This window comes from Bombus vosnesenskii, unplaced genomic scaffold (assembly GCF_011952255.1).
Source record: "Bombus vosnesenskii isolate JDL3184/JDL3185 unplaced genomic scaffold, Bvos_JDL3184-5_v1.1 scf7180000013319, whole genome shotgun sequence".
Lineage (NCBI taxonomy): Eukaryota > Metazoa > Arthropoda > Insecta > Hymenoptera > Apidae > Bombus > Bombus vosnesenskii.
The window spans coordinates 952,860-965,634 of NW_022882964.1; the positions used below are offsets into that span (position 1 = coordinate 952,860).

A 12,775-nucleotide genomic window follows, 5' to 3' on the forward strand; every position below is an offset into this window, starting at 1 on the left:
TAATTTTAACGAACGTTAATTTACTCTTATATCCGATATTATTAAAGATACTACTAGTTTGCGGTGTGCCGAGGTCGCGCGAAGGGGTTGCAGTATTATTCGTCCAGGGAAAGTAAAACACGGAGCGCGACTCACCCCTCGGCTGGACTCGGTGTTGCTCGCCATCGTTCGTTCTCCCTTGATTCTCGCTATACTCTTGATATGGTCGATAACAGGGAGAGTGCGTATTGCATCCTTCCGTTTCACGATTCTCCTGCGAACTTTTCAGGCGAATCTCAGGCAGCACGAGCCGCGCCGACCGTTATTTTGCAAACATTCGATTACGTTTCAGCGGACAGAGGCGTACAACGCTCGATACGACAGGCGTCAATCCGTTTTATTTATTTACATCGGCAAAGATGTAAATTTGAGTGGAGATGCTGGTGTAGCTTAAGCGATACCAATGTATACGTTGTATCGGTATTCGTCGTCATCGGTATGTTGGTATATTGGTGGTAGAATCGCGGTATCGACAAAAGTTTCTTGAGAATATTTTTTCAACGAGGATGAGTCGGTCGGGTAGATCATCTTCCAGATCTGACGTTACAAATTATTGCAAAAATGAAATTTCTATTGTAAAAGGTAATACTACGATCGATCTTTAAAGGATACATTTACCTTTGTTTCGGCTTCTTTCCATTCGGACGCTTCTACGAGAAAGAAATAACGCGTTAAAATTAGAATCAGTTTGAACGAAATCAGACGCATTTTGCGTTTTGGTCCGAGTAGCCATTTGGTATTATACGTTGTATCGGTATTCGTCGTCATCAGTATGTTGGTATATTGATGGTAGAATCGCGGTATCCACGTTATCGTAGATCGACGTATCGACAGAAATTTTTTGAGAATATTTTTTCAACGAGGATGAGTCGTCGGGTAGATCATCTTCCAGATCTGACGTTATAAATTTCGTCCAGTCTACTATTCCTCGAGAGAAAATGTTATCCGAGTAACAATTTGGTATTATACGTTGTATCGGTATTCGTCGTCATCAATATGTTGGTATATTGGTGGTAGAATCGCGGTATCGACGTTATCGTAGATCGACGTATCGACAGAAATTTCTTGAGAATATTTTTTCAACGAGGATGAGTCGTCGGGTGGATCATCTTTCAGATCTGACGTTACAAATTATTGCAAAAATGAAATTTCTGTCGTAAAAGGTAATACCACGATCGATCTTTAAAGGATACATTTACCTTTGTTTCGGCTTCTTTCCATTCGGACGCTTCTACGAGAAAGAAATAACGCGTTAAAATTAGAATCAGTTTGAACGAAATCAGACGCATTTTGCGTTTTGGTCCGAGTAGCCATTTGGTATTATACGTTGTATCGGTATTCGTCGTCATCAGTATGTTGGTATATTGATGGTAGAATCGCGGTATCCACGTTATCGTAGATCGACGTATCGACAGAAATTTTTTGAGAATATTTTTTCAACGAGGATGAGTCGTCGGGTAGATCATCTTCCAGATCTGACGTTATAAATTTCGTCCAGTCTACTATTCCTCGAGAGAAAATGTTATCCGAGTAACAATTTGGTATTATACGTTGTATCGGTATTCGTCGTCATCAATATGTTGGTATATTGGTGGTAGAATCGCGGTATCGACGTTATCGTAGATCGACGTATCGACAGAAATTTCTTGAGAATATTTTTTCAACGAGGATGAGTCGTCGGGTGGATCATCTTTCAGATCTGACGTTACAAATTATTGCAAAAATGAAATTTCTGTCGTAAAAGGTAATACCACGATCGATCTTTAAAGGATACATTTACCTTTGTTTCGGCTTCTTTCCATTCGGACGCTTCTACGAGAAAGAAATAACACGTTAAAATTAGAATCAGTTTGAACGAAATCAGACGCATTTTGCGTTTTGTCCAGTCAACGATTCCTCGCGAGAAAATGTTATCCGAGTAGCCGTTTGGTATTATACGTAGAATCGTTTAATATTTTTACGATCGCTGATACGTGGACAGATTTTTTTCTTTTTTTTTTAATAAAAACAGCCAAGTTGTTGAAACGTTTTCGAGCGTGTAATTGTGGTTTTTATATTTTATATCTTCTCTATTTTTATATCCCCTCGATACAAAATTAATCTTTCGATTGATTACGGTGAATTTTTACTGTCGTTGGCAGGAGTTATCCGAGAATTTTATACAAATTTTCAACACAATTAAAACGATATCGTTCCATGTTCTTTTAATATCTAGAATAAACGAAGATCGATCGTTGTGCAGCCTACGATCTGCCTGTTCTATAAATTTTTAATAACGCTCGAATCAAATAACGCTCTGATACTTATTAACCAGTCTTCTATCGTAAAAACATCGTTTAGAAAATTGTAATCCAACGTTAAAATCATAAAAATCTATAATAGGAATGGGGGTTTCCCAAAAATAACGAAACTTCATCTACAATTTCCATCGAGTTACTAAATAAATAATAAATAAATTATCATAGCGGACAGTACAACTGTAGACGATCGATTAAAAAATAAATAATATAAAAATAAATAACAAAATAGTTAGCAGAATGTTGAAAAATTACTGTCAACTTTTATTCCATCGATACTGTGCAGTCATAAAAGATGTTGACAAGATGCTCCGTACACGTTTCATAAAATTCATATACCCATACTCTCAGTTCATTCCCAATAAGTTTATTTATAAATAATACTTCTTTGTAAGTTACCCCTTTCTCACGCTTTTTTTTTTTTTACACTATTTTATGCTTTCTTTTTTTTTATGGTACATTACAGTATACTATATATCGTGGCACTTTTTCCCATAATTGTAGATTAATTCTCTATAGTGTAATTCTACCGTAACGTTACAGTCGTAATATTCGAATATGTGGAAATAATTTCCTATGCTATGTTAATAATCTCAGAATATGACACATACGCTGTAACGTATCGTTCTGCTATTAATCGTAATTCACAGAGACGAGTTATCGTTCCAATATTTTATCGATAAGACAATTACGACAATTAATTACGAGGAAGTGGATTTACATAATGCGCTGTCTTCCTCCGTTGAAAACTGGCTTTGCTAACAAAAGCCACGATAACGCGTTTCCAGTTAACTCTGCGATCCATAATTCGAAAATATTCCAATTTTTGTAACAACGCGATCGATAGTTTCGTCGAAACGATCTTCTTTAATCGATCATCTTTCTCTTCTTCGTTTTCCATTTCGGTGATTAATCGTGAATAACGTTACGTAAGCATCGAGATGAGACGAGTAGTTTAACGAAAGATGACTTGATCGTCGAAACGTTAATGTTCGTTCGTCTATGAATCGAATTCTTTAGCTTTGGCTCAATGCCACTTAGTTCCTGTTCAAACGGCACGATATTGCCAACAATTTGACCCGAACGTGTATTTCGCAACTATCGATCTTCGATAGTCTGGATACTCTCGGTTGACAGGAGATACGAAACAGAACGAGAAATAAATTATGATTTCATGGAATAACGTTTCGAAGAAATTGACGAGTACAAAGCCGTGCGATTAATCGAGAATACTTGAAAATATTTGGCTGACAGAGAAGTAAACGTTATCAAGCGAAACAAATTTTTCTGCTCGTTACTTTGAGGCAGAAAATAATTCGTAGGAAGCGTAGTTGCTGCCAGGTGCAAAGAGAGTTCGCGTTTCGTCCCGGGACTACCGGTGGACTCGTCGGTAAGGCTGTACCCGATAGTCCTTTTTTTTTTTTTTTTAATGACGTTTATTTAACCCAAGATACAATTTTAAATACATTTTGGTATTCGCAATAAACTGTGAATTTTGGTAATGATGTGTTAGACAAAGGTACCGATACGCGGCGGTACGACGTCGTAGCCATACTATATTATGTGTCGGCGCTTTACATTTTTTGCGTTTAATACAATTTTTGGGTTTAAGCCGCTGGGGATCGGGGCTTTTATATGATTTTGTTTTGTTTTTTTTTTTTTTTATTTTTTCTATCCTGAAAATTTGGTCGCAGAACAGGACGATTCGGTAGTCTGCTTTTTGGGTGCTGTGTAACTTTGGGCAGGGATGGAATAAGAGGGAGGGGGCGGGGGAGGGGGATGTCAAATAGGTTTATTTACAAATATTTGCAATTTACACCTGTGTTATGCGGTGTCAGAATCGAGTTCTGTCGGTTTAACGTTCTCTCTTATTTTATTATGGATTCTGTATCCACCAATATTTTTTTGTGTTTTTTCTGTGTTTGCCTTTGGTGTCTTCCCGGGGGAGGGCCACATGTTGTATCTCCACCCGGTGTCTGCGGTCTGTCCATTTATGTTTTTCTTCGTAGAGTATGGTTTTGATCCCTATTTTTCTTTTTATGTGATAAATTATTGGAATATCGTTTTGGTCCTGGAGGTAGTTTTTTTCGTCTAGGTATAGGAAAGCTTCTGGGGAGAATGTGGTGGCCTGTTGTCAGAGCGTTTTTGTAATATGCGTTGTTAGGAAATAGGCAACCGAAGATTAAGCTGTTTTCTTTTATTTTTGCCGCTTGAGCAAAGTGCTTTCTTATTAGCTTTAGGATGCGACACAGTCTATGATATACCCGATAGTTCCTGCCTTAGAAGTAGAGGGAGTCTCGCTAGGTGCGGTATTTGTATCGTGACAGCGTATATTCGACCGCTAGCGAGACAGACAGACTCGTCGTCGTCGTAGTAGCCCTCTGGTGTTGGCGGTTGGTACCCGCGGATCGCTCGGGAGGTGTTACGACCGTGTCGTGTAAAATTAAGGTAAAAATAAGGAACTTGTTAATTTCCGAAAAGGAGATAAAGTTCTTTTTATTTTTTACTCAATTTATACAATTTTTTCGGTTCGCGATGATACACTTTCGATACTTGGATTAGTTAAGAATTTTTTTTAGACTGGATGATTTTGAAGGGAGCATTTATATTCTTCCATTCGTTGGAGTTGGAAAAGGTTTTGTTTATACTTAGTGTAAAATTCGGAGAACAGCTGGAGTGATCGAATGCCACTCAGGCGGCTGAGAACGGATGCTGACCGGACGGTCACACGCGATAAGGCGTTCGGAATTTCGGTTTGTTATACACAGCTGCTCGAATTTCGTCTGTGACAACCGCGTCGATGCCTCCTCGACCTGTCGGCGTCCTGTTGGTACCGATCCGCCACAAATTAATCGCGCTGAATCATTCGGAGGTAAAGCGATCTTTTTTCTTTTACGATTTACTTTCTTCGATCTTCTTTCAGTATCGTACAGCGTCTACTGATGCAATATTTCACATCGTGTAACGTAATACTTGTATCGTCGATTATTTTAAACAGGTGGAGTGGAATGTTGAGATTTAGAACGAGCGAGAGTACGAGGATGAAGGGGCAGGAAAAATTGCGTAGAGTACGGTGCTGTTATGAGTCGGAATCCTGGCACACGTGTTGAAAAGGGGCGCGAGAGAAGGCGGTACTCGCGACAGGGGTGAAAGAGAGGGTGAAAGAGAGGGTGAAAGGAATATTAGACGAGAATGGACAAGGAAAAAGATAGTCGGGGAACATGGAGGAGTCGAGAGGCGATCGAACAGTGGGGGGTTAAACGATGAATAAGGGATATGAGAATAAGGGATATAAGAATAAGGGATATAAGAATAAGGGATATAATGAAAATAAGTATAGTCAGGATCGGTACGAAATACCAGAGGGTAAGAGGAAATTGTGATCCTGCGAACACTCGAAGCTCGTAGAATTTCCAGCGATTCGAAACAGAACGACTGATTTAGGACTTCTACGATCATTTTCTGCGTTTATCGTGGTTAGTCTTCGGGTTGTCGATTATATTGCTTTGCGTCACGTAACTGACAGTCCGAGGACTAACTATGACGAATTTAGAAGCGAGATCAACACCAAGCTATATACTGGTAGAGGAATGCAAATTGATAGAAATGAAAGAAAAAGCGCTAAAAAGAGCAGCGAGGTACGAAGAGGAAGCCCTAGAATCAAAAAAGGAATTAGTAAAGGAGTGCATACAGGAGAGAGAGAGAGAGAGAGAGAATGGGGGAATGGTCAGGAAGGGAAAAGAGCAAGAAAGAGAAAGAGAAAGGGACTAGAAGAGGTGAGAAAAGAACAAAAGAGGCAGATAGAAACAGTAGAGGAGCAAGAAAGGACGACAGTGGACCAAATTATAGAAAAAAGAAGAACAGAGGGGGAAAAGGATAAGGGAATCCAAGTACAACCAAGATTCGGATGCGGAAACGAGACCGAAGCAAAGGAATACTGGAAAGAAGAGAGGGAAAAAAGATGCAGACTATGCAGAATGAGAGAAGAAGACCTAAGACGCGTAATAGAAGAATGTGAAATAACGGGAGGACCAAAGAACATAGGAAAAACGCTGAACGAGACCGGAGAAGGTTTAGCAGAACTGATAATAGAGAAGAGAAGGGCAAACGACAAGGAGGAGGCACAACAAGGAGGCTAAGGACCAAAGTGACAGTAGTTTTTAGTCATTAGTTGCTAATTTATAGTTCCTAATTTTTAATTTTCACGAGGTAGAATAAGCAAGGTAGTGCGATAGAATAGAGTGGAAGGTAGACGTGTAAGAAGAGAATTAGACGAAAGAGATGTAAAACCGAAAGTTCGTCCAAAGCCGAAAGGCACGGACTAAACAATAATAAATAAATAATAAATAGAAGCGAGATAGTCGACGAGTCGATTGGATAATAGCGATAGAAACTAAGTTAGTGGATAAGATAGTTCAAGGAAACTGTAAAACCGTCAGCATCTTTTCCAAAGAACAGGGCAGAGTAAAGAAGTAACTATGCTGCTAAAACGATCTTTTAAACTATCTTTCACGATCGCTTTGATATTAATACTTCCTCGACCGTTTAATTTCGAAGCGTTACGTTCCCTATAATTTCCTCGGGTTTGATCGAACACGCGAATAACAATGTATCTGCGTATAAGCGTAGTATAGCTACACGCTACGACAATGAAATTCTCCAACTCTTTATGTCCGCGTAAAGAATTGCAGTAGTTAGCATAATATGTGCTTAATAGCGTTACCTTCTTGTTTTACTGTAAATTATGGCAAGTCGAAGTTACCTGATCGTGAGTCACCTAAGCTTCCACATCTTCGAACGAGATGTTGAATTTTGAACGAAACGATCGAACTCGTATACTACGAGATACAATTAGTCTTTGATATAATAACGAGAGAACGAAGAAATATCGCGTGCCTTGAGTCTACGAGGAGAAGATGTGAAAAAGTCGTATGGTGTAGGATTTACAGCGGATTACATGTACATTTCGTAGCCACTACAAGTTCCAAACCGGTTAGCTGTGGGAACGATCAACACCTCAAACATTTTTTTTTTTTTTCATTTATTAAAATTACAATCAATTCTCGCGTTGAGAATTTTCAAACATGGATAGAAGACTGAAAAGGGAACACCCAGCAGACCTCACAAAGGACAACAACAAAGGACTAACAAACACGAAGATGGTATTCCACTGGGGTAGCCACCCACGTGATAATCTAACAGCTAAAAAATTCTACCAAATGTCCAAACTGGACAAATTGCGAATGTGAACGATTAAATAAAAAAAAAAACTACATGTAGGCAACTACGGTGCCTACACTATTGAAACTCTTGTATCGCGGTAACACGTTTCAAGGAGAGTCTTCGAATTCCCTTTGTTACATATTACAGTGTTACCTGGCACGAGAATCGGTTGGATAAGTATGTCAATGTTACAACGATAATGCACCGACTAGAAACCCATACATGTCGTTTTAATCGTGCGGGTTAATCACCTCGAAAACGAACATCAGGCCTTTGTCTCTCATTAAAAAGATAATCGTCGTTGTTCAAGGATCGCCTAATCGTAATAACAACGTTCCATATGTGATTCGTTACACGATTCCATATGCGAATTGATTTCATCTCCATCTTTTTTCATTTCTCGTCACCGTCTCTACCTTTTCATCAAATTATACGCGTTTCGACTTAAACACACGATTGCGTGTAATTAATTGTTCGATAGTATGACGACAAAAACGATGAACGATTTCGAGATTCTTTATATTCTTGTTGTCACGTGCAAAAATTCCGTACACGCACATTTTCCATATTTCTTACGTTATGTCGCTATCGCAGATCTCACAAAGGACGCAACCTAACAGACACGAAGATGGTATCCCACCGGGGATAGCCACCCACGCGATAGTAGTATGGACTCTTCGGTAAGGCTCACCTAACAGACCTACACCTTAGACACGACGAGAGAAGAGAGAAAGCGAGTGTTTCGTCCAAGATCTGCTAGTACGGACTCTTCGGTAACATCCACGTGATGATCTAACGACTAGAAAATTCTACCAAGTGTCCAAACTGGACAAATCGTGAATGTAAACAATTAAATAAATAAAAAAAAAAAGATTATATTACTATTGGACAAAGCGTAAGTTTTATTATTTTTCAGTGACAGATATTAATCCTTCGTTGTTAATCCCGTGCTACCTACGCGATAGCCGCACATCGATAGTCTCCGGCTGAACTTTCGACTCTAAAGGAACAAGATACGAGCGATCGATAGAACGGACCTTGGAAATCAAAGATCAAGAGTATCGCGTACTCCCACCATAGCCAAGTACTTACCTGTTAATATACGAGCTCGAGGTGCCCCTTCCTCGATAGTGTCCGCGGAAGGCTCGATCCTTGGACACTTTCTTATAAATGAAGCTTGTCCACTGGCTCGTTTCTCATTTAGTCCTGCATCCCTCGCATTCGGAGGGATCCATCTCCGTGTATACGATCGGCCACGTACAAGCATACTTTTTACTCTGTTAAATCGTCTCAGTGTGTCTGTGCATCGAATCGATAGTGATATACTAATTATATTCTTTCTTTTTTCTCTTCGAGCTTCGTACTGGTGATTTCAGCTGAAAAACGAGCAGAACGAATAGGTAAGTAAGAAGCAATAATAGACGATTTATTTTAGCGGTTGATCTCGAGTCTCGGTAACTCGAGTTCCGAGGGAACTCGTATTTTTAATACGATTAACAAACGGAAGGTATCCGGTTCGATTATTAATTACAACGAGCGCTATAACGCTTCGACGTTTTCTCTGTTTTTGCGTCGTCAGATTCTCCGTAAATGCGAAAACGCGCGTCGTGTTTTTCGAGCAAACCAAATTCGACGGACGGAAACGGCTTAACGTAGACGCGCGAGGAAGAAGAAATTCCACTTCTGGAATATGCATTTAGACGTACATGGATATTACGTACTTGGAAAAATAAATGACAGTTTGCGCATCATCGCGATTTCATTGATGAAAGGAGTAACTCTTTACGATCAGTGAATATTACGCGTCCGACTTAGATTTTGTGAGTACGTTCATCTATCATCCCGTCGACCGCGGATTCGTTATTGAACCTAGGATCATTGTCATTAGTTTCTCGAGTACCTAACTACCACGGTTACTTGTCCGGTTCTATAATAATCGTATTTGCACTAGTCAATGTCTTCTCTATTGCGTAACGACAACGCGTAACCCAAACGAAGATTCGTTTCACGCCCCTAACCCTAATTCTAATGTAAACCCGCCATGTCACTGCGCCATGCCAGAAAAATTACTGAAAATTCTCAACGCGAGAATTGATTGTAATTTCAACAAATAAATAAAAAAAAAAAATAGCGTTCATCGTACTTAACGTTGACGAACATTCGTGGAAGTAGACAAATTTGATACGACGGAAGTGAAACGTATATACGTAGAACCTAATGGAAAGACGCTTTATCGAAGCATAAGGATACGGATATGTGCGAATATCTTTCGTAGCCGCTGTAAGTTGCGTGCGAGGGACACGCAGACGCGTGGTGCAAGGATCACAAGCGTAACGACTTTGAGATACGATTTTTCATTGTAAGCTCTAAGTATATGCCTGTTATTTTTCATTCTGTAAGCCAGGCCAAACGAGTTCCTTTTTTTCAAGTCGCGTCGAAAAACAGGATAGAATAATAAAAATAACGATATATAGCTGTAGTATCGAGTTTTGGTAGTTTTGATCAAACTTCAACTTGATCAAACTGATTAGGTTTAGGTTTTTAGGAAGTAGGTTTATATCTCGATTTGCCGAGGTTTCCACGGCGGACCAGGAGAACGAACAAAATTGTAGTTTTCGAATTACAGAGGCTCGAGTTATCGAGGTTCGACCGCATTTGTAACGGGTGAAACAAACTTCTATCCAAATTATGTTCCTTTATGTTCGTAAAACTAACTTGCACAAATTGCATAAATAAAATACTCGCAGTTTATAATTTTTATAATTACTGCATAGAATATTGTATTAATTATATAGTTATTATTGGTAATATAATAAATAATGTATTAATTATACAGTTATTATATAGTTAATATTGTATTAATTATAGTATAGTGTTGTTCTCTCATATTTAACGAACGGTTCTGCAAGTTACAAAGTATTTTTACAATGGAATATGTTCACACGTACGTGTAACGGAAGGTTGAGAACCGAGAGGCTCGATGTCGAACGAGAGATAACATTATGAAAATCGGGGAAAGAGATGTGATTTAATTATGTACTTCTATTTCGATGAGACGTTATCGAACTCGTATTGTTTGATACCGAGATCGATACTGTGACTAGAAATTTATAATTGAACGGAAGTTATTACGTACTTATCGCGTACTCGAGTGTGCAATAACTCGTATAAAATGTTATTTTTCTTAAACGCTGGGAAAATCGTATTCTCCCATTCCGATATACTTCTCTCGTTTATTTACGTTTTCCAAGAAACATCGTACGCGGATCCGTGTAATTTCCTTTTTGGATTTTTGTACATTTGATTCTACGATAACGTACTATATTCGTACGGCTTCGAGCGTATCACGAAGAATCGTAATCCATAGTTTAATGTACACATAATTAAAGTTAGTGGCAGCAAAGTTAGTAACTTGCTAAATAAATGGAAAAGATGACTAGCTTAATTTTTTTTTTTTTTAATTTTTCCATCGAGACAACGATCTACAGTGAGATCCGTTACAACGAGACGCGATAAGGTGCACGCGTACCGAGCGAAAATTCAAAGTGGATTTTCTCGAAAACGAAGCCTCGAACGAAAAATTTGTATTCTACATTTTTTACTTGTTTTTTCGCGTAGAATCACCCCCTTTCCGCTTGTACCACCAGTTACCAACCAACCCGTATAACGTATAGATGGAATAAATTCGATCAGTTTGGGCGATCGTTCGCGCGATATTATGGAAAATTCTTTTACGGCAGTAGATAATTAATTATTAAAGGACAACAAACGCGTCCGTGCACATAATAACTACGTGTACGACTACGTAATCACGAACATGAGCGTTTTGCATTCCGGAACTCATTCCAAACGGTACGACTCACGCACGGATTTCTTGCGGAAAGCTCCGCGTTTCGTGTTTCGAGCTGACTCTGAATCGCGCTTATATTTTAACAGAATAAACACCGTGTGCCGTAATCTACGAATAATAAGTCTGACGCGTGTATTTCGAAAGTAACGAAACACGAATAAGTTTTAGAGAAAGAGAAAAATCTACTGGCAAGCTTATAAAATACATTATTTGTTCAACGTACGATGTTCGCGAAGAGAAACGACGATCAAATATTATCCTTGTAATTTTCTGTTCTCGACTGTCGAGATCTCCTTTTCTCACAGATTCGACGATAGACTTTCTAACGCGGCATTTAAATATTCCAAGCTGTCATACTCTCGATCGAGATACATTTTTCTTGATTTTCCGATCTTAATGTCGCTCTATGATGAAACGACAGAATTTTAAATATGACGTAATCGAAAACGAAAACAAACTGTCAGGGATGGAAAGATTGGAAAGGCAAAATATCGAAATAAAAATAATCTACCGAAACGGAGTATCGAAATACTGAAATATATAGAATTGAAAAATAAATGCTACAAAATTTAACGTAGTCGCATCTGACTAACTTAGACGTAAGTATAATAAACACAATGGTACGTCGGTATCTTTTATAGTCACCGTACAACGCATCAGTTTTCTACGTTAAATCTTCGAACATTTTCATGAGTCACTGTATATGTCACTGCGAATCCAGTGAACGCCAAGTAGATCGGACCTCGATCGCGATATGGTTCTGCATTATTTGCGCAACGGTTGTTACGAAAGTGTAAACAGATATAACTGGCGTGTGCTGTCGAATAACTATCATTTAAGCGATATTTCCTGAACCAGTGTTTGTCGAGTCGAATCTACTTTGATTCTTTCGTGTCAACAACCATTAGCTACGTTTAAACGATGTACAGTTCGGTCAACACCGCATTCTGAGAAAATCGTGATTATTTTTTTTTTTATTTATTTATTAAAATTACGATCAATTCTCGCGTTAAGAATTTTCAGTAATTTTTCTGGCGTGGCGCAGTGACATGGCTGATTATTTCTAATAAGTTAATACTTGTTATAGATAAGTATAATTTATAAGTATTACAAATAAGTAAATATTACCTAATTTAGATAACTAATTGAATCTAGCGATCCCGATTATTAACGCAAACAAGTGAAACTTTATTATATTTCACCCTTAAACGCTTATATAATATAATATCGTCGTTTGCTAATACGACTTATATCTCAACGGGCACGCGATACTTATCAGAGTAATTTACCAGACTAACTTAATAAAGAAAACGTACGTACTGTCGCGTAAACTTGAGGGTTGCGTGATAAAGCAAAAATAGTCGAG

The 12,775-nt window shown here is 38.6% G+C and overlaps 1 protein-coding gene across 2 annotated transcripts in view; it reads left to right on the forward strand.

The window, feature by feature from the left end:
* Window positions 1-8,699: 8,699 nt before the first annotated feature.
* The window catches only part of LOC117235679 (D-galactonate transporter), a 35,427-nt gene continuing 31,351 nt past the window's right edge, over window positions 8,700-12,775 (forward strand). The window contains exon 1 of one of the 2 annotated variants that reach the window (XM_033497943.1): window positions 8,700-8,959. The gene's annotated coding sequence lies outside the window, so the exon portion shown is untranslated. The remainder of the gene's footprint in view (window positions 8,960-12,775) is intronic. The other variant, XM_033497942.1, reaches the window with a different exon arrangement.